We start from the raw sequence: 20,459 nt of genomic DNA on the forward strand, positions 1-20,459 counted from the left end.
CATTTTTCTTATCTTTTAGCTTACATCGGGGGCTTATCTACAGCATTACAGAATGCTGTAAATAAGCCCCTGATGGCGGTAGCAGCAGCTGATAAAATGGGCAATTTTTTTGAACAGTGTATTATATAGAGTCATTACACACAGAGTGATCTATTTCACGTGTTTATTTCTGTTAATGTTGATGATTATGGCTTACAGCCAATGAAAACCCAAAAGTCATTATCTCAGTAAATTAGAATACTTTATAACACCATCTTGAAAAATGATTTTAAAATCCGAAGTGCTGGCCCTACTGAAATGTATGTTCAGTAACTGCACTCAATACTTGGTCGGGGCTCCTTTTGCATCAATTACTGCATCAATGCGGCGCGGCATGGAGGCGATCAGCCTGTGGCACTGCTGAGGGGTTATGGAAGCCCAGGTTGCTTTGATAGCAGCCTTCAGATCATCTGCATTGTTGGGTCTGGTGTCTCTCATCTTCCTCTTGACAATACCCCACAGATTCTCTATGGGGTTAAGATCGGGCGAGTTTGCTGCCAATCAAGCCCAGTGATACTGTTGTTTTTACACCAGGTATTGGTACTTTTGGCAGTGTGGACAGGTGCCAAGTTCTGCTGGAGAATGAAATTTCCATCTCCACAAAGCTTGTCGCCAGAGGGAAGCATGAAGTGCTCTAATATTTCCTGGTAGACGGCTGCACTGACTTTGGTCTTGATAAAAAACAGTGGACCTACACCAGCAGATGACATGGCTCCCCAAACCATCACTGATTGTGGAGACTTCACACTAGACCTCCAGCAGCTTGGATTGTGGCCTCTCCACTCTTGATTTCAAAATGAAATGTAAAATTTACTATCATCTGAAAACAACACCTTGGACCACTGAGCAACAGTCCAGTTCTTTTTCTCCTTGGCCCAGGTAAGACGCTTCTGGTGTTGGCTATTGGTCATGAGTGGCTGACACAAGGAATGCGACACTTGTAGCCCATGTCCTGGATACGTCTGTATGTGGTGGCTCTTGAAGCAAAGACTCCAGCAGCAGTCCACTCCTTGTGAATCTCCCCCACATTTTTGAATGTCATTTTCTTAACAATCCTTTCCAGGCTGTGGTTATCCCGGTTGCTTGTGCGCCTTTTTCTACCACACTTTTTCCTTTCACTCAACTTTCCATTAGTATGCTTGGATACAGCACTCTGTGAACAGACAGCCTCTTTAGCAATGACCATTTGTGGCTTACCCTCCTTGTGGAGTGTGTCAGTGACTGCCTTCTGGACATCTGTCAGGTCCGCAGTCTTCCCCATGATTGTGGAGCTGCTGAAACTGACTAAGGGACATTTTTAAACACTTAGGAAGCCTTTACAGGTGTTTTTTTGATAATTATTCTAATTTCCTGAGATAATGACTTTTGGGTTTTCATTGGTTGTAAGCCATAATCATCAACATTAAAAAATAAACATGTGAAATAGATCACTCTGTCTGTAATGACTCTATACAGTTGTGGCCAAAAGTATTGACACCCCTGCAATTCTTTCAGATAATACTCAGTTTCTTCCTGAAAATGATTGCAAACACAAATTCTTTGGTATTATTATCTTCATTTAATTTGTCTTAAATGAAAAAACACAAAAAGAATTGTCCTAAAGCCAAATTGGATATAATTCCACACCAAACACAAAAAAGAGGGTGGACAAAAGTATTGGCACTGTTCGAAAAATCATGTGATGCGTCTCTAATTTGTGTAATTAACAGCACCTGTAACTTACCTGTGGCACCTAACAGGTGTTGGCAATAACTAAATCACACTTGCAGCCAGTTGACATGGATTAAAGTTGACTCAACCTCTGTCCTGTGTCCTTGTGTGTACCACATTGAGCATGGAGAAAAGAAAGAAGACCAAAGAACTGTCTGAGGACTTGAGAAACCAAATTGTGAGGAAGCATGAGCATTCTCAAGGCTATAAGTCCATCTCCAAAGACCTGAATGTTCCTGTGTCTACCGTGCGCAGTGTCATCAAGGAGTTTAAAGCCCATGGCACTGTGGCTAACCTCCCTAGATGTGGAAGGAAAAGAAAAATTGACAAGAGATTTCACCGCAAGATTGTGCGGATGTTGGATAAAGAACCTCGACTAACATCCAAACAAGTTCAAGCTGCCCTGCAGTCCGAGGGTACAACGGTGTCAACCCGTACTATCCGTCGGCGTCTGAATGAAAAGGGACTGTATGGTAGGAGACCCAGGAAGACCCCACTTCTTACCCCGAGACATATAAAAAGCCAGGCTGGAGTTTGCCAAAACTTACCTGAAAAAGCCTAAAACGTTTTGGAAGAATGTTCTCTGGTCAGATGAGACAAAAGTAGAGCTTTTTGGGCAAAGGCATCAACATAGAGTTTACAGGAGAAAAAAAGAGGCATTCAAAGAAAAGAACACGGTCCCTACAGTCAAACATGGCGGAGGTTCCCTGATGTTTTGGGGTTGCTTTGCTGCCTCTGGCACTGGACTGCTTAACCGTGTGCATGGCATTATGAAGTCTGAAGACTACCAACAAATTTTGCAGCATAATGTAGGGCCCACTGTGATAAAGCTGGGTCGCCCTCAGAGGTCATGGGTCTTCCAGCAGGACAATGACCCAAAACACACTTCAAAAAGCACTAGAAAATGGTTTGAGAGAAAGCACTGGAGACTTCTAAGGTGGCCAGCAATGAGTCCAGACCTGAATCCCATAGAATACCTGTGGAGAGATCTAAAAATGGCAGTTTGGAGAAGGCGCCCTTCTAATATCAGGGACCTGGAGCAGTTTGCCAAAGAATGGTCTAAATTTCCAGCAGATCATTGTAAGAAACTCATTGATGGTTACCGGAAGCGGTTGGTTGCAGTTATTTTGGCTAAAGGTTGTGCAACCAAGTATTAGGCTGAGGGTGCCAATACTTTTGTCTGGCCCATTTTTGGAGTTTTGTGTGAAATGATCAATGTTTTGCTTTTTGCTTCATTCTCTTTTGTGTTTTTTCATTTAAGACAAATTAAATGAAGATAATAATACCAAAGAATTTGTGTTTGCAATCATTTTCAGGAAGAAACTGAGTATTATCTGACAGAATTGCAGGGGTGTCAATACTTTTGGCCACAACTGTATAACATATGAGTTTCACTTTTTGCATTGAAAAACTGAAATAAATTAACTTTTCGATGATATTCTAGTTTAGTGAGAAGCACATGTGTCTACTGAACTCCTTCTCCACCTTTTTCTCTGTCGGTTATTTACATTCCTGATTTTAGGAACGCAACAGAAAAGATAAAATTTGTCCAAAATGACCGATTTTTACGATAACGATCATCAGGTTCTTTGGCGAAAAGAATGAATAAGCTAATGCACTGATCGGCATTGTAGCATTTTAATTTTGACCGATCATAAGCTCTGGTTGCATCCCTGGTGGAAAAAAAAACAAAAAACTTGGTTGATGTGGGCTGAGATACTTTTTCTTTATCATCAACAATCAGGATGGGGTTCATTATACTAAGAAAGGGTCCATGATGGCAGAAGTTATTATAGGATGTGGGTCATTTTACCAGAATGAGGGATATTACACCAGGAAGGGGATCAGGATGGGGGTCATTATTATAAGATTGGGGACATTAAACCAGGAAGGGGCCCATGATGGGGCAAATTTATTACAGCATGGACAACAAGGTTACAGGAAGGGGCCATGATGAGGGATTTTATTACAGTAAGGAGTCCAGGACAAAGGACATTATACCAAGTAGAGGTCCAGGATGTTGGACATTATTAAAGGAGGGGGCCCATAAGGGGGACATTAAACCAGGTAGGAGGACATTACACTAGGAAGGGGCCCATGATGGGGAACATTTTTACAGGGGCGAGGATGAGGGATATTATTACAGTAAGGGGCCCAGGACAAGGGACATTATACCAGGAAGGGGCAAAATATGTTGGACATTATATCAGGAAGAGGCTCAGGACAGAGAATGTTATAACAGGAAGGGGCCTAGGATGAGAGGCATTATTACAGAATAGGGGCCGGATGGATATTATTACAGAAAGGGGCCCAGGATGAGGGACATTATTTTATAAAAGGGACAGTACGGGAGAACCTACTACAGAAAGGGGCCAGGGAGGAGGACATTATTGTGGGAAGGTGTCAGGATGGGGACACTATTACACGTATGTGTTTATAGGCTCTAGAACGCTACAAAGGCCCTTAAGGAAGGAACAAAAATATCATAATATTCATACCTGATGCTAAAAAGGGAAAAAAAAATATAGAAATGGCATAGTCATTGGTTTCCTGACCACTTTGCTTCTCCAAAAATATTGTTGTGTATCCCAAAATGTTTCCAGGTTTAATTTCATAGAAAGTGAATGCTGAATAAATAAAAACTCGAATATTGGAGGAGCTGCAACTCGTCCTGCAATTAATAAGCCCTCGCACGGATATGCTGATGGGAAAGATAAAAACACATATGGCTCTGATCGTGCCGGCCCGCTGTATCCGGCATTTTCCAGCCTTTTATTGTCAGGGCATGCTGAGAACAGTTGTGCAGCAACAGGAGAGCCGCAGGTTAGAGACCTCCACTGTGGCACAACACCCACCATACTGACAGCGGAGCCGCTGCCCTCCGGGCATAATGCACGTTCCCTGCACACACCGCATCATGCCGCCATTCCCTATAAACACCGCGCACATTAGAGCTGGGAACGCAGATCGCAGAAATATCCTCCGTCCTCTCCACGGGGAAAAGGGGAAATCATCTGCGCCCTGCACCTCTCCCCCTGTAATCTGGAGAGGCACTGTGGTGTAAGGGGAAGGTAAGACGAGACCCCCACATCACACAGGTCAGATCCGCAGGTAATCCATGTATGAGCCACACGTCAGAGCCGCGTGCACCCATCACTACAGGGCGCCCGCTTATACCAACCCCCAGCAACTGACACAGAGCGCTCATCAATTACTAACAAGAGGTTCTTCAGCAGCTGCAGGCTGTAAAATACTGCTATAGAATATTATAGAGCACATATATACACCACAGCTCCTGCAGTACTTCATAATACACCACAGCTGCTGCAGAACCTCATAATACACCACAGTTGCTGCAGAACCTAATTATACACCACAGCTCCTGCAGTACTTCATAATACACCACAGCTGCTGCAGAACCTCATAATACACCACAGCTGCTGCAGTACTTCATAATACACCACAGTTGCTGCAGAACCTCATAATACACCACAGTTGCTGCAGAACCTAATTATACACCACAGCTCCTGCAGAACCTCATAATACACAACAGCTGCTGCAGAACCTCATAATACACCACAGCTGCTGCAGAACCTCATAATACACCACAGCTGCTGCAGAACCTAATTATACACATCAGCTGCTGCAGAACCTCATTATACACATCAGCTGCTGCAGAACCTCATCACACACCACAGCTGCTGCAGTACCTCATAATACACCACAGCTGAGGTGCAGAACCTCATAATACACCACAGTTGCTGCAGAACCTAATTATACACATCAGCTGCTGCAGAACCTCATAATACACCTCAGCTGCTTTAGAACCTCACACACCACAGCTGCTGCAGAACCTAATAATACACCTCAGCTGCTGCAGAACCTCATAATACACCACAGTTGCTGCAGAACCTCATTATACACCACAGCTCCTGCAGTACCTCATAATACACCACAGCTGCTGCAGAACCTCATAATGCACCTCAGCTGCTGCAGATCCTCATTATACACCACAGCTGCTGCAGAACCTAATAATACACCTCAGCTGCTGCAGAACCTCATTATACACCACAGCTCCTGCAGTACTTCATAATACACCACAGCTGCTGCAGAATCTCATAATACACCTCAGCTGCTGCAGAACCTCATAATACACCACAGCTCCTGCAGTACCTCATAATACACCACAGCTGCTTTAGAACCTCACACACCACAGCTGCTGCAGAACCTAATAATACACCTCAGCTGCTGCAGAACCTCATAATACACCTCAGTTGCTGCAGAACCTAATTATACACATCAGCTGCTGCAGAGCCTAATTATACACATCAGCTGCTGCAGAACCTCATAATACACCTCAGCTGCTTTAGAACCTCACACACCACAGCTGCTGCAGAACCTAATAATACACCTCAGCTGCTGCAGAACCTCATAATACACCACAGCTCCTGCAGTACCTCATAATACACCTCAGCTGAGCTGCAGAACCTCATAATACACCTCAGCTGCTGCAGAACCTAATTATACACATCAGCTGCTGCAGAACCTCATAATACACATCAGCTGCTGCAGAACCTCATCACACACCACAGCTGCTGCAGTACCTCATAATACACCTCAGCTGAGCTACAGAACCTCATAATACACCTCAGCTGCTGCAGAACCTAATTATACACATCAGCTGCTGCAGAACCTCATAATACACCTCAGCTGCTTTAGAACCTCACACACCACAGCTGCTGCAGAACCTAATAATACACCTCAGCTGCTGCAGAACCTCATAATACACCACAGCTCCTGCAGTACCTCATAATACACCTCAGCTGAGCTACAGAACCTCATAATACACCTCAGCTGCTGCAGAACCTAATTATACACATCAGCTGCTGCAGAACCTCATAATACACCTCAGCTGCTTTAGAACCTCACACACCACAGCTGCTGCAGAACCTAATAATACACCTCAGCTGCTGCAGAACCTCATAATACACCTCAGCTGCTTTAGAACCTCACACACCACAGCTGCTGCAGAACCTAATAATACACCTCAGCTGCTGCAGAACCTCATTATACACCACAGCTCCTGCAGTACCTCATAATACACCACAGCTGCTGCAGAACCTCATAATGCACCTCAGCTGCTGCAGATCCTCATTATACACCTCAGCTGCTGCAGAACCTAATAATACACCTCAGCTGCTGCAGAACCTCATTATACACCACAGCTCCTGCAGTACCTCATAATACACCTCAGCTGCTGCAGAATCTCATAATACACCTCAGCTGCTGCAGAACCTCATAATACACCTCAGCTGCTGCAGAATCTCATAATACACCTCAGCTGCTGCAGAACCTCATAATACACCTCAGCTCCTGCAGTACCTCATAATACACCACAGCTGCTTTAGAACCTCACACACCACAGCTGCTGCAGAACCTAATAATACACCTCAGCTGCTGCAGAACCTCATAATACACCAGTTGCTGCAGAACCTAATTATACACATCAGCTGCTGCAGAGCCTAATTATACACATCAGCTGCTGCAGAACCTCATTATACACATCAGCTGCTGCAGAACCTCATCACACACCACAGCTGCTGCAGTACCTCATAATACACCTCAGCTGAGCTACAGAACCTCATAATACACCTCAGCTGCTGCAGAACCTAATTATACACATCAGCTGCTGCAGAACCTCATAATACACCTCAGCTGCTTTAGAACCTCACACACCACAGCTGCTGCAGAACCTAATAATACACCTCAGCTGCTGCAGAACCTCATAATACACCTCAGCTGCTGCAGAACCTCATTATACACCACAGCTCCTGCAGTACCTCATAATACACCACAGCTGCTGCAGAACCTCATAATGCACCTCAGCTGCTGCAGATCCTCATTATACACCTCAGCTGCTGCAGAACCTAATAATACACCTCAGCTGCTGCAGAACCTCATTATACACCACAGCTCCTGCAGTACCTCATAATACACCTCAGCTGCTGCAGAATCTCATAATACACCTCAGCTGCTGCAGAACCTCATAATACACCTCAGCTCCTGCAGTACCTCATAATACACCACAGCTGCTGCAGAACCTCATAATACACCAGTTGCTGCAGAACCTAATTATACACATCAGCTGCTGCAGAGCCTAATTATACACATCAGCTGCTGCAGAACCTCATTATACACATCAGCTGCTGCAGAACCTCATCACACACCACAGCTGCTGCAGTACCTCATAATACACCTCAGCTGAGCTACAGAACCTCATAATACACCTCAGCTGCTGCAGAACCTAATTATACACATCAGCTGCTGCAGAACCTCATAATACACCTCAGCTGCTTTAGAACCTCACACACCACAGCTGCTGCAGAACCTAATAATACACCTCAGCTGCTGCAGAACCTCATAATACACCTCAGCTGCTGCAGAACCTCATTATACACCACAGCTTCTGCAGTACCTCATTATACACCTCAGCTGCTGCAGATCCTCATTATACACCTCAGCTGCTGCAGAACCTAATAATACACCTCAGCTGCTGCAGAACCTCATTATACACCACAGCTCCTGCAGTACCTCATAATACACCTCAGCTGCTGCAGAATCTCATAATACACCTCAGCTGCTGCAGAACCTCATAATACACCTCAGCTCCTGCAGTACCTCATAATACACCACAGCTGCTGCAGAACCTAATAATACACCTCAGTTGCTGCAGAACCTAATTATACACATCAGCTGCTGCAGAACCTCATAATACACCTCAGCTGAGCTGCAGAACCTCATAATACACCTCAGCTGCTTTAGAACCTCACACACCACAGCTGCTGCAGAACCTAATAATACACCTCAGCTGCTGCAGAACCTCATAATACACCTCAGCTGCTGCAGAACCTAATTATACACCTCAGCTGCTTTAGAACCTCATTATACACCACAGCTCCTGCAGTACCTCATAATACACCTCAGCTGCTGCAGAACCTCATAATACACCTCAGCTGCTGCAGAACCTAATTATACACATCAGCTGCTGCAGAACCTCATTATACACCACAGCTCCTGCAGTACCTCATAATACACCACAGCTGCTGCAGAACCTAATAATATACCTCAGCTGCTGCAGAACCTCATAATACACCTCAGCTGCTGCAGAACCTAATTATACACATCAGCTGCTGCAGAACCTCATTATACACCTCAGCTGTTGCAGAACCTCATCACACACACCTGCTGCAGAACCTCATCACACACCAAAGCTGCTGCAGAACCTCATAATACACCTTAGCTGCTGCAGAACCTCATCACATACCACAGCTGCTGCAGAACCTCATAATACACCTCAGCTGAGCTACAGAACCTCATCACACACCACAGCTCCTGCAGTACCTCATAATACACCACAGCTGCTGCAGTACCTCATAATACACCACAGCTGCTGCAGAACCTCATAATACACCTCAGCTGCTGCAGAACCTCATAATACACCTCAGCTGCTGCAGAACCTAATTATACACTTCAGCTGCTGCAGAACCTCATTATACACCGCAGCTGCTGCAGAACCTCATAATACACCTCAGCTGCTGCAGAACCTCATAATACACCTCAGCTGCTGCAGAACCTAATTATACACATCAGCTGCTGCAGAACCTCATTATACACCTCAGCTGTTGCAGAACCTCATCACACACACCTGCTGCAGAACCTCATCACACACCAAAGCTGCTGCAGAACCTCATAAGACACCTTAGCTGCTGCAGAACCTCATCACATACCACAGCTGCTGCAGAACCTCATAATACACCTCAGCTGAGCTACAGAACCTCATAATACACCTCAGGTGCTTTAGAACCTCATCACACACCACAGCTCCTGCAGTACCTCATAATACACCACAGCTGCTGCAGAACCTAATTATACACCACAGCTGCTGCAGAACCTCATAATACACCTCAGCTGCTGCAGAACCTCATAATACACCTCAGCTGCTGCAGAACCTAATTATACACTTCAGCTGCTGCAGAACCTCATTATACACCGCAGCTGCTGCAGAACCTCATTATACACCTCAGCTGCTGCAGAACCTCATAATACACCTCAACTGCCGCAGAACCTCATAATATACACCAGCTGCTAATGACCGTTTCTATTTGAAGGAAAAGGGCATTTCATATCAATCAGTTAATAAATACTGAGCAGGAATCTTCTCTTACTCTCCAAAGAGGTTCTGCAGTAGCGGAGGTGTGTATTACGTCATCCTCTTCATAATGTCCATAAGACCTTATGTTGCACTTGGGGGGGAGGGCGGGAGTTGATGAGACCGTCCCTTTAAATCCAGGCTCAAATAGCCATATATGACTCTTTAAAGGCTTCTCCTATAGGTCACCTTTCCGCTCCTCATCCAGGAAAATAAATTAGGTTGCCCATGAATAACGGGGGTGACTGATCAAAACCAGTGCAAGGGAAAAGTGGAGCAGTTGCCCCTAACAAGCCGTCATTCTCCAGAGGCCCCGAGGACCCGGCTGCATGGATGATACGGACAACTGCTCCCCATTTCCTTGGCACTGGTTTTGATAAATCTTTCCCAACATGGCATAGTAATAAGGGAAGAAAGATACATCAGCAAAGAACATCCATTATATATACACATCCTTACATTTTTAGTTGCAAATATCATAGAAACACCACCACAAACCAATGGTTAAAAAAAGACCTAAAACTGCACTACTGGACAACAAATACCAGCTGTGGCTTCCAATAAAGTCTCAGTCCCTAAATGGTCAAATGCCAAACAAGATTACATGAACCCCCTGAGGAAGCCACGTTACCAGCGAAACATGCCATGTATCTCTGACTTATCTCTCTCATTGCCGAATAGAAAAGGGTATGTCCAATTTAATATACAAAAGTCAATACAAAGTTGAAATAACTGCAGCATCAAGAATAAAGCATGAATAGATAAAAGAGATAAAAAATGGAGATAAATAGATCCATGATCTATCAAAATGCGGGATCACATCATGGTGACATAGGTTGAAAAAAAAAAACAGATAGGTCCATCAAGTTCAACCTTTCTTGAACCATGAGGGTAAAGAGATCTCATACGTTTCGCTGATAACCCAGCTTCGTCAGGGGGGTTCAAATATTTTTGTTTTGTAATCTAATATATAAAGCTCAAAGTGTGTATGTATGTGTGTTTTACAATTCACCAATTTTGCCCGTCTACATACTGGGGAAAAAGTGTGTGCGTCAAGCCCTGCCCCTCATTATGATGTCATAATGCCCCTATCTACATACTGGGGAAACAGTGTGTGCGTATCAAGCCCCGCCCCTCATTATGATGTCACAATGGTTGCATGGCGACGCTGATGTCATCAAGCCACGCCGCTCATTATGATGTCATAATGGTTGACTATGGGATGGAGGATGTGTGATGGGTATATGGGCACTGGACTGTGTGGGATGGAGGATATGTATGACGGGTATATGGGCACGGGACTATGGGATGGTGGATATGTATGATGGGTATATGGGCACGGGACTATGGGATGGCGGATATGTATGATGGGTATATGGGCACGGGACTATGGGATGGAGGATGTGTGATGGGTATATGGACACTGGACTATGGGATGGAGGATATGTATGATGGGTATATAGGCATGGGACTATGGGATGGAGGATATGTATGATGGGTATATAGGCACTGGACTATGGGATGGAGGATGTGTGATGGGTATATGGGCACGGGACTATGGGATGGCGGATATGTATGATGGGTATATGGGCACTGGACTATGGGATGGAGGATGTGTGATGGGTATATGGGCACTCGACTATGGGATGGAGGATATGTATGATGGGTATATAGGCATGGGACTATGGGATGGAGGATATGTATGATGGGTATATAGGCACTGGACTATGGGATGGAGGATGTGTGATGGGTATATGGGCACTGGACTATGGGATGGAGGATATGTATGATGGGTATATAGGCACTGGACTATGGGATGAAGGATGTGTGATGGGTATATGGGCATGGGACTATGGGATGGCGGATATGTATGATGGGTATATAGGCATGGGACTATGGGATGGAGGATATGTATGATGGGTATATAGGCACTGGACTATGGGATGAAGGATGTGTGATGGGTATATGGGCATGGGACTATGGGATGGCGGATATGTATGATGGGTATATAGGCACGGGAATATGGGATGGCGGATATGTATGATGGGTATATGGGCAAGGGACTATGGGAGGGTGGATATGTATGATGGGTATATGGGCACGGGACTATGGGATGGAGGATATGTATGATGGGTATATGGGCACGGGACTATGGGATGAAGGATGTGTGATGGGTGTATGGGCACGGGACTATGGGATGGAGGATATGTATGATGGGTATATGGGCACGGGACTATGGGATGAAGGATATGTATGATGGGTATATGGGCACGGGACTATGGGATGGAGGATGTGTGATGGGTATACGGGCACGGGACTATGGATCGTGGATATGTATGATGGGTATATGGGCACTGGACTATGGGATGGCGGATATGTATGATGGGTATATGGGCATGGGCCTATGGGATGGAGAATATGTATGATGGGTATATGGGCATGGGACTATGGGAGGGTGGATATGTATGATGGGTATATGGGCACAGGACTATGGATCGTGGATATGTATGATGGGTATATGGGCACAGGACTATGGATCGTGGATATGTATGATGGGTATATGGGTACGGGACTATGGGATGGAGGATAATTATAATTTGTTATAACTAACCACAGTTAGTTACTATGCCCGAGCAGCGCCGGGCTCTTCAGCTAGTAGTTTATATAAAATGACATGGTTTTTTTTCTCTTTGATATCTGTTTTTCTAGAACATTTAGTGACTTTATTAAGAGCCACAGTTGGTATTTGCACTGAATAGTGAGGCTTTGGGTGTTGTTAACGATGGTTTGCGGTGTGGTTTCTAGGTGTATTTCCATGTGTGTTTTTTGCCATGGAAATATTTACATTCAGTAGTTGGCCTTGTCAGGGGGTCTTTGCTCCTGCATCTTTCTTTGCATTTATTCCCAATTTTGTGCACTCCCTGGTATATTCTTCATAGTGAGAGTCTGTTCCCTCTACCATGTAAACAGCACACATCACAAACACTTCTGTGATATGTATGATGGGTATATGGTCACGGGCTTATGGGACGACGCTGGCTGGCATACATACTGGCACGCTGGCACGCTGGCGACATGTATGTGCCGCCTGCTTTCTCCCTCATGGTACAGCTCGTCTGTACGTCGTGCCTTGTGGACTGTAAGAGTCATTAGCAAAGAAAAGTCCGGCGTTCATAGCAGAAAGAGAAGCAGAATGTGAGGAGCACGATGCATACAGCTCCCTGTTGCATGAGATGTAAATGGGTACCTTGCTGGGACATGGGAGGTGGGTGGACCACTAGACCATCAAGCTGTTAGCCATCACTTTTACTCTAGACCACCAGGGAATAAATATTAAGCTCCACTTCCACTCTAGCCCACTACACAATAAATATTGACCCCCTCTTTTACTGTACACCACCAGGAAAATATTGACCCCTACTGCTACTCTAGACCACCAGGGAACATATACATATATTAACCATCATTTATACTCTTTATGACTAGGGAATAAATATTAACTCCAAAGTCTACTTACACCACCAGAGAATAAATATTAATCCCCGCGTCTACTCTACACCACCAGGGAATAAATATCAATCCCACGTCTAATCTACACCACCAGTGGAATAAATATCAATCCCACGTCTACTCTACACCACCAGAGAATAAATATTAACCCCACGTCTAATCTACACCACCAAGGAATAAATATCAACTCCCCTATAAACAGAACACCTGTGTCAATTTCTGAGAAACTGACAATAATTACATCACGTACATAATTCTAAAGAAATCCTGAAAACATGATGTGTTTTTTGAGGACTTGAGTTGTGCAACACGGCTCTAGACCACCAGGGAATATATATTACCTCTCTCTTTTGTTAGACTAGCAAGGAGTAATATACACTTCTACTCAAGACCACTAGGGAAAAAAATATTAACTTCATTTTTTACTCTACCATCATAGAATAAAAAATTTCTATAACAGACCATTAGGGAAGAAATAGTAGTCATCAAAGAATGAATATTAACTCCATCCTCTACTCTAGATGACCAGGGAATCAGTAATAATCCTTCTCTCTATTCCAGGCCACTAGGGTATAACTATAATTAAATATTAAGCCCCTATTCTCCTCTATAAAAATTAAAATATTAACTTCCTTTTCCACTCCAGACCACCATCACAGCTACTGTAGACCACCAGGGAAGTAGTATTAATCCTTCACCTCTTACCTGCTGGGATATGTGGCACTGATCTTAATTTCTAGAAAAAACTGCGGCAACTAAAATATTAGCCCACAATTCAATTCTAGACCACGAAGGACTAAAACATTCTACTCTGGACTACCAGCAACTAGAATATTAACTCCTATTTGTACTCTAGACCACCAGGGAAACACATATATGAAACCCCTCTTCAATGACAGACCACTAGGGAATAAAATATTAACCCACTCTAGGCCATAAAGGAGAAAAATAAAATATTAACTCCCTCCTATCGTCCAGGCCAACAGGGAAAAAAAATATTAACACCCCACTACTATTCTAGACCACCAGGGAGCAAATATTACTCCTCTTCTATACCAACAAATAGTAACTCCCTCTTCTACATTATGTTAACCTCTTCATCACTGTAAACCATTTAATGTCTCTCCACTTTACCTAAAGGAGGTCATCGATTTCCATCTTCCCATCATTGCATAGATATAGGTGGGAGCAATATGGCCCCTAATACGTCTACATATACATCTCTGAGCAACTTGGAGCATATATGAAGCCATCATGGAGCTTTCTATCTATCTATATATGTATATATTATATACACACAGACATAAAGCTCCATGATGGCGATATATACATATATAGTGGCTGTATATGATTCTGTATATAGATCTGCCTATATAGCAGGATGCCCCCTCACCCCAGTTCTGTCCTGCCTGAGCCCCCCGGTGCTGAGCCCCCTGTCCCCATCTCCCTGATGTCACACAGCAGACCTCTGCTTGCCATGTCCTGCACAACTCCTGGGTATTCTCCATTGACAGGTATCCGCCAGTGCTCAGTGCAGGTGGAGCAGCCTGGCAGCCATCAGCACCACCACCTCCTCCAGCCTCACCTTGTACAATAACACTGCAATCCCCCGGAGCTCAGTCTGTCACCTACCTGCAGCAGCGGCAGCAGATCAGCTGTGTGTGTCCTCTCCTACTCCGTCCCCGCCCGCACTGCTCCGGTACACAGGCGCACAGCGGACAGCCAATCAGCGGCCGCCCGACCGTAGCGCTTCGCTGCCACACAGTGATGTGAACCCGAGAATTTATCTCACAATCCCGGCAGATACAGGACTGCGCGCAATAATCTGTATATACAGCAGTGGTGAGGTATACGGGGCTGAGGATACACTGCAATATACAGGGTACAGATATAGTGCTATATACAGGCTGCAGATATAGTGCTATATACAAGCTGCAGCTCTAGTGCTATATACAGTATGCATATATAGTGTTGTATACAGAATGCAGATATAGAGCTGTATACAGAATGCAGATATAGTGCTATATACAGGCTGCAGATTATAGTGTTATATACAGAATGCAGATATAGTGTTATATACAGACTGTAGATATAGTGCTATATACAAGCTGCAGCTCTAGTGCTATATACAGGCTGCAGATATAGTGTTATATACAGACTGTAGATTATAGTGTTATATACAGACTGCAGATATAGTGCTATATACAGACTGCAGATATAGTGTTATATACAGACTGCAGATATAGTGTTATATACAAGCTGCAGCTCTAGTGCTATATACAGACTGTAGATATAGTGTTATATACAGACTGCAGATATAGTGTTATATACAGACTGTAGATATAGTGCTATATACAAGCTGCAGCTCTAGTGCTATATACAGACTGTAGATTATAGTGTTATATACAGACTGTAGATTATAGTGTTATATACAGACTGTAGATTATAGTGTTATATACAGACTGCAGATATAGTGTTATATACAAGCTGCAGCTCTAGTGCTATATACAGACTGTAGATATAGTGTTATATACAGACTGTAGATTATAGTGTTATATACAGACTGTAGATTATAGTGTTATATACAGACTGCAGATATAGTGTTATATACAGGCTGTAGATATAGTGTTATATACAGACTGTAGATATAGTGTTATATACAGACTGTAGATTATAGTGTTATATACAGACTGTAGATATAGTGTTATATACAGACTGTAGATATAGTGTTATATACAGACTGTAGATTATAGTGTTATATACAGACTGTAGATATAGTGTTATGTACAGGCTGTAGATATAGTGTTATATACAGACTGTAGATATAGTGTTATATACAGACTGTAGATTATAGTGCTATATACAGACTGTAGATATAGTGTTATATACAGACTGTAGATATAGTGTTATATACAGACTGTAGATATAGTGTTATATACAGACTGTAGATTATAGTGTTATATACAGACTGTAGATTATAGTGTTATATACAGGCTGTAGATATAGTGTTATATACAGACTGTAGATATAGTGTTATATACAGACTGTAGATTATAGTGCTATATACAGACTGTAGATATAGTGTTATATACAGACTGTAGATATAGTGTTATATACAGACTGTAGATATAGTGTTATATACAGACTGTAGATTATAGTGTTATATACAGACTGTAGATATAGTGTTATATACAGACTGTAGATATAGTGTTATATACAGACTGTAGATATAGTGTTATATACAGACTGTAGATATAGTGCTATATACAAGCTGCAGCTCTAGTGCTATATACAGGCTGCAGATATAGTGTTATATACAGACTGCAGATATAGTGCTATATACAGGCTGCAGATATAGTGCTATATACAGGCTGCAGATATAGTGCTATATACAGGCTGCAGATTATAGTGTTATATACAGAATGCAGATATAGTGTTATATACAGACTGTAGATATAGTGTTATATACAGACTGTAGATATAGTGTTATATACAGACTGTAGATATAGTGTTATATACAGACTGTAGATATAGTGTTATATACAGACTGTAGATATAGTGTTATATACAGACTGTAGATATAGTGTAATATACAGACTGTAGATATAGTGTTATATACAGACTGTAGATATAGTGCTATATACAAGCTGCAGCTCTAGTGCTATATACAGGCTGCAGATATAGTGTTATATACAGACTGCAGATATAGTGCTATATACAGACTGCAGATATAGTGCTATATACAGGCTGCAGATATAGTGTTATATACAGACTGCAGATATAGTGTTATATACAGACTGCAGATATAGTGTTATATACAGGCTGCAGATATAGTGTTATATACAGACTGCAGATTATAGTGTTATATACAGACTGTAGATATAGTGTTATATACAGACTGCAGATATAGTGTTATATACGGACTGTAGATATAGTGTTATATACAGACTGCAGATATAGTGCTATATACAGGCTGCATATATACACTCACTGGCCACTTTATTAGGTACACCATGCTAGTAAGGGGTTGGACCCCCTTTTGCCTTCAGAACTGCCTCAATTCTTCGTGGCAGAGATTCAACAAGGTGCTGGAAGCATTCCTCAGAGATTTTGGACCATATTGACATGATGGCATCACACAGTTGGCGCAGATTTGTCGGCTGCACATCCCTGATGCGAATCTCCCGTTCCACCACATCCCAAAGATGCTCTATTGGATTGAGATCTGGTGACTGAGGAGGCCATTTGAGTACAGTGAACTCATTGTCATGTTCAAGAAACCAATCTGAGATGATTCGAGCTTTATGACATGGCGCATTATCCTGCTGAAAGTAGCCATCAGATGTTGGGTACATTGTGGTCATAAAGGGATGGACATGGTCAGCAACAATACTCAGGTAGGCTGTGGCGTTGCAACGATGCTCAATTGGTACCAAGGGGCCCAAAGAGTGCCAAGAAAAAATTCCCCACACCATGACACCACCACCACCAGCCTGAACCGTTGATACAAGGCAGGATGGATCCATGCTTTCATGTTGTTTACGCCAAATTCTGACCCTACCATCCGAATGTCGCAGCAGAAATCGAGACTCATCAGACCAGGCAACGTTTTTCCAATCTTCTACTGTCCAATTTCGATGAGCTTGTGCAAATTGTAGCCTCAGTTTCCTGTTCTTAGCTGAGAGGAGTGGTACCCAGTGTGGTCTTCTGCTGCTGTAGCCCATCTGCCTCAAAGTTCGACGCACTGTGCGTTCAGAGATGCTCTTCTGCCTACCTTGGTTGTAACGGGTGGCAATTTGAGTCACTGTTGCCTTTCTATCAGCTCGAACCAGTATGCCCATTCTCCTCTGACCTCTGGCATCAACAAGGCATTTCCGCCCACAGAACTGCCGCTCACTGGATTTTTTTTCTTTTTCGGACCATTCTCTGTAAACCCTAGAGATGGTTGTGCGTGAAAATCCCAGTAGATCAGCAGTTTCTGAAATACTCAGACCAGCCCTTCTGGCACCAACAATCATGCCACGTTCAAAGGCACTCAAATCACCTTTCTTCCCCATACTGATGCTCGGTTTGAACTGCAGGAGATTGTCTTGACCATGTCTACATGCCTAAATGCACTGAGTTGCCGCCATGTGATTGGCTGATTAGAAATTAAGTCTTAACACACAGTTGGACAGGTGTACCTAATAAAGTGGCCAGTGAGTGTATATGCTATATACAGACTGCAGATATAGTGCTATATACAGACTGCAGATATAGTGCTATATACAGACTGCAGATATAGTGCTATATACAGACTGCAGATATAGTGTTATATACAGACTGCAGATATAGTGCTATATACAGACTGTAGATATAGTGCTATATACAGACTGTAGATATAGTGCTATATACAGACTGTAGATATAGTGCTATATACAGACTGTAGATATAGTGTTATATACAGACTGTAGATATAGTGTTATATACAGACTGTAGATATAGTGTTATATACAGACTGTAGATTATAGTGTTATATACAGACTGTAGATATAGTGTTATATACAGACTGTAGATATAGTGTTATATACAGACTGTAGATATAGTGTTATATACAGACTGTAGATATAGTGCTATATACAAGCTGCAGCTCTAGTGCTATATACAGGCTGCAGATATAGTGTTATATACAGACTGCAGATATAGTGCTATATACAGGCTGCAGATATAGTGCTATATACAGGCTGCAGATATAATGCTATATACAGGCTGCAGATTATAGTGTTATATACAGAATGCAGATATAGTGTTATATACAGACTGTAGATATAGTGTTATATACAGACTGTAGATATAGTGTTATATACAGACTGTAGATATAGTGTTATATACAGGCTGCAGATATAGTGTTATATACAGAATGCAGATATAGTGCTATATACAGGCTGCAGATATAGTGTTATATACAGACTGCAGATATAGTGTTATATACAGACTGCAGATATAGTGTTATATACAGGCTGCAGATATAGTGTTATATACAGACTGCAGATTATAGTGTTATATACAGACTGTAGATATAGTGTTATATACAGACTGCAGATATAGTGTTATATACGGACTGTAGATATAGTGTTATATACAGACTGCAGATATAGTGCTATATACAGGCTGCATATATACACTCACTGGCCACTTTATTAGGTACACCATGCTAGTAAGGGGTTGGACCCCCTTTTGCCTTCAGAACTGCCTCAATTCTTCGTGGCAGAGATTCAACAAGGTGCTGGAAGCATTCCTCAGAGATTTTGGACCATATTGACATGATGGCATCACACAGTTGGCGCAGATTTGTCGGCTGCACATCCCTGATGCGAATCTCCCGTTCCACCACATCCCAAAGATGCTCTATTGGATTGAGATCTGGTGACTGAGGAGGCCATTTGAGTACAGTAAACTCATTGTCATGTTCAAGAAACCAATCTGAGATGATTCGAGCTTTATGACATGGCGCATTATCCTGCTGAAAGTAGCCATCAGATGTTGGGTACATTGTGGTCATAAAGGGATGGACATGGTCAGCAACAATACTCAGGTAGGCTGTGGCGTTGCAACGATGCTCAATTGGTACCAAGGGGCCCAAAGAGTGCCAAGAAAAAATTCCCCACACCATGACACCACCACCACCAGCCTGAACCGTTGATACAAGGCAGGATGGATCCATGCTTTCATGTTGTTTACGCCAAATTCTGACCCTACCATCCGAATGTCGCAGCAGAAATCGAGACTCATCAGACCAGGCAACGTTTTTCCAATCTTCTACTGTCCAATTTCGATGAGCTTGTGCAAATTGTAGCCTCAGTTTCCTGTTCTTAGCTGAGAGGAGTGGTACCCAGTGTGGTCTTCTGCTGCTGTAGCCCATCTGCCTCAAAGTTCGACGCACTGTGCGTTCAGAGATGCTCTTCTGCCTACCTTGGTTGTAACGGGTGGCAATTTGAGTCACTGTTGCCTT

General features: G+C 43.1%; 1 protein-coding gene across 1 annotated transcript in view; it reads right to left on the bottom strand.

The window, feature by feature from the left end:
- Positions 1 to 15,191, bottom strand: part of RCAN2 (regulator of calcineurin 2) — a 109,691-nt gene extending 94,500 nt beyond the window's left edge. The window contains exon 1 of the mRNA XM_073586547.1: positions 15,101 to 15,191. The gene's annotated coding sequence lies outside the window, so the exon portion shown is untranslated. The remainder of the gene's footprint in view (positions 1 to 15,100) is intronic.
- Positions 15,192 to 20,459: the final 5,268 nt, after the last annotated feature.

This window comes from Dendrobates tinctorius, unplaced genomic scaffold (assembly GCF_039654945.1).
Source record: "Dendrobates tinctorius isolate UK_male_01 unplaced genomic scaffold, ASM3965494v1 ptg000093l, whole genome shotgun sequence".
In the NCBI taxonomy this organism is placed as follows: Eukaryota; Metazoa; Chordata; class Amphibia; order Anura; family Dendrobatidae; genus Dendrobates; species Dendrobates tinctorius.